Source organism: Nicotiana tabacum, chromosome 10, assembly GCF_000715075.1.
Source record: "Nicotiana tabacum cultivar K326 chromosome 10, ASM71507v2, whole genome shotgun sequence".
Lineage (NCBI taxonomy): Eukaryota > Viridiplantae > Streptophyta > Magnoliopsida > Solanales > Solanaceae > Nicotiana > Nicotiana tabacum.
This window is the reverse complement of record NC_134089.1, coordinates 137,273,421-137,276,596: the sequence shown is the minus strand read 5'-3', so window position 1 is coordinate 137,276,596 and position 3,176 is coordinate 137,273,421.

Below are 3,176 nucleotides of genomic sequence, written 5' to 3'. Positions count from 1 at the left end.
ATTCTGAACAGAGGTGGATAGACAGGTAGAATTGGAGGGACCAGCAGCAGGTGTTAAAGGGTTGAGAATTTAGAGTCCACATATGTATCTACCAATCCCCTTCACCCTGCCACTGAAGAGGCCCTGAAAGACATAAAAATCAGGATAAAAGTGAACTGAGCTGTTTAGTTCCCGTGTGTATTTGGAACCAAATAAAAAGTTATATTTAAATTGAGGTACATAAAGAACGTTATATATTGTTTTTGAGTTAAAGAGAGTACAAGTGTCTATGTGAGTGATTTAATACTATCTCCATTAGGCAAATGTACTGAAGCAGACTTAGAAGTGAGTGTAGGTGTATGACTAGATAATAGATTCAAGGAAGAAGCCATATGATATGAAGCCCCAGTATCAATAATCCAACTAGCTTGATCAGTATTTGACTTACCTGCCATATTAGCCATCACTTCTGGTTCTTTTTCCTTGCTTAGCATCTTTAGGATTTGCTGATACTGTTCAACAGTAAATGTGGGAGCATTTGGGTAATACATGTTTGGCTGAACCATATTTCCTGGAGGAATATTCTGCATCTCTTCCTTGACATTCACATTATGTGCTACAGCAATATGATTGTCATGCACTCCTCTCCTTTTATTATTGAACTTGAAACCTGGAGGGTATCCCACAAGCTTGTAACAGGAGTCCTTTAGATGTCCCCTTATTTTGCAGTAATCACACTGTAGGTTAAGATTCCTCCTTGGCCTCATGCCAGCATTAGCTGCAATTAAGTGACTATTTTCCATCTTCATAAGTGCACCGCCTAAAATCCCATTATGTGTCATGAGTCCACTAGTCATTCTTTGACTTTCCTCCTGAATAAGCATTGAATATGCCTGATCAAGTGAGGGTGTATCATTAAAATTTGGCTCCTCTGTGGTGCATAAGTTTCATTCAGCCTCATTAAGTACTTCACAAGTTTTTGTGTATGCAGAAATTCTACAAAAGTTTTAGATCTTTCACAGTCACAGCTGGGAAAAGAAATGATTGATTCAAATTCATCACATAGGTTATTTAACTTTGAGAAATAGACAGATATACTAGAAATTCCTTGAGTTAAACAGCTGATTTTCTTGTCCATGTGGTAGATCTTAGAAGCATTTATCTTATCGAAACAAGTTTTTAGGGCTTCCCAAACCTTTTTTGCATTTGATGAAAAAATAATGCCTCGCCTCAATTCCTTCGCAATAGAGCTCACAATCCACGATTTGTACTATTGCATTGCACCGGTCCCACTGATGTAGTCGAAATGGATCTGTCTCATAATCCTCTCACACACAGCTTCCATTGACGAAACCGATTTTATTCTTCACTAGCAGTGACATTTTCATTGATCGACTCCATTCCGAATAATTCTTTGTTCCTATCAGCAATTGCGGAACAAGCGAAACACTAGGTGTATCGGACGGATGAACATATAGCGGATCATTACAATCAAGCAATTGATTGTTTGCATATGATGTTCTAGCTGTATCTTGAGGACTATCCAAGGCCATTTTGACAAAAAAAATAGAGTTCGGAGAAAAAATTAGGGTTAAAAAAATTAGAAGAACACAACGAAGAAGAGGAAGGAATGAAGAATTGAAAAAGGAATTCGAAGGATTTAGAGACTCATCAGCTCGAATCACAGTTAACCATGCTCTGATACCATGTTAAATGAGCACTAAACCTGTCATTGATGAGCAATCGAAGCTCTGTGACGAGAAGAAGAAGGAGTGGAGAAAAAGAACTTTTTCTCATTAACCGAAAACTAAATTGAAATGCAATGTACAAGTGTACTTTTATACATTTATTAACTCTAACCTCCACTAACTAATAATACATCTGTCATACAACTAACTCTCACTAACCTTCTAGAAACCTACTACTTAATAGCACAATGTACAATCACTACACATTATACATCTCAACAATTATTTACAATTTAATAATTTAGAATTCAGTAATTTAAAATGCTTAGAATTCCAAACCCATAAGCTTGAAATTTTAGCTTTGCCTCTGCTAAAACATTACTCCCATACGTTATACCATATCATTTGTCTTTTATAAATATCATATGTCACCAAACATTACACGAGAAAAATGATTTAAGAAGTAATTACTGAAGGAAAATATTTTATTATTAATCTCTGAAAGCTCTCTACAATTCTTTATCTTTCCATACACAAAATAAGTTATTAATACCTATATTTATAATAGTACGACACCTATTTTAATTAGAAATAGGAAAGTCTATTCCTATATTTATTCTGACTACAGATCCTATTTAGACATGAATTAAATAAATTAGCAAATACCGAATCCTAAATAATTAAGGCTTCCTACTACAACTTTGAATTAATTTTCCAACATTCTCCCGTAATTCAAAGTTGTATGTCTGACTTGTTTGTATTGTTGTCTTGGAACACTTTTCTCCAAATTCTACTTCTGTTGAAGCACATGTCTCAAACCCTCGTTGATGTATTTTGTCACCAACATCCAGTTTTGTTGAGGCACCTGTCTCCAACTCCCGTTGATGCACTTTGACACCAACACCCGATTCTATTGAAACACCTGTCTCCAACTCCCGTTGATGCACTTTGTCACCAACTGTTGATGCACTTTGTCATCAACACCCAATTTTGTTGAAGCACTTGTCTTCAATACCCGTTGATGCACTTTGTCACCAACACTCAATTTTTTTGATTTTTTTATTTCTCACCCAGTATCCGGTACTCACATTGGGGCCCGACTAATCCGGATTTGCATCGCGAAATCCCACATTTAGGGGTAAAGCGCTCCCTAACAAAGGCGACTCCATACCCAGGACTCAAACTCGAGACCTCTGGTTAAGGATGAAGTAGTACTTACCACTCCATCACAATCCTTGTTGGTACCAACACTCAATTTTGTTGAAGCACGTAATCAACTTCCAACTTTTTTAAACCTCTCTCCAACTTTTAGAGAAGAGTTTTTTCCTCTTGTGCAATATTTGTTTGCACCCCTTTAAACTTGTTTTCTTTCTTTTCTTGAACCCGTCTTGAAATTTTTCACCGAATAATCTAATTTTGTTGACAACTCTCTGTGATTTTGCCAACATATTTTTTGGTCGGACGGGCGGCACACATTGCCTAGCGCTGCCCGCCGACAGCGGAAGCTAC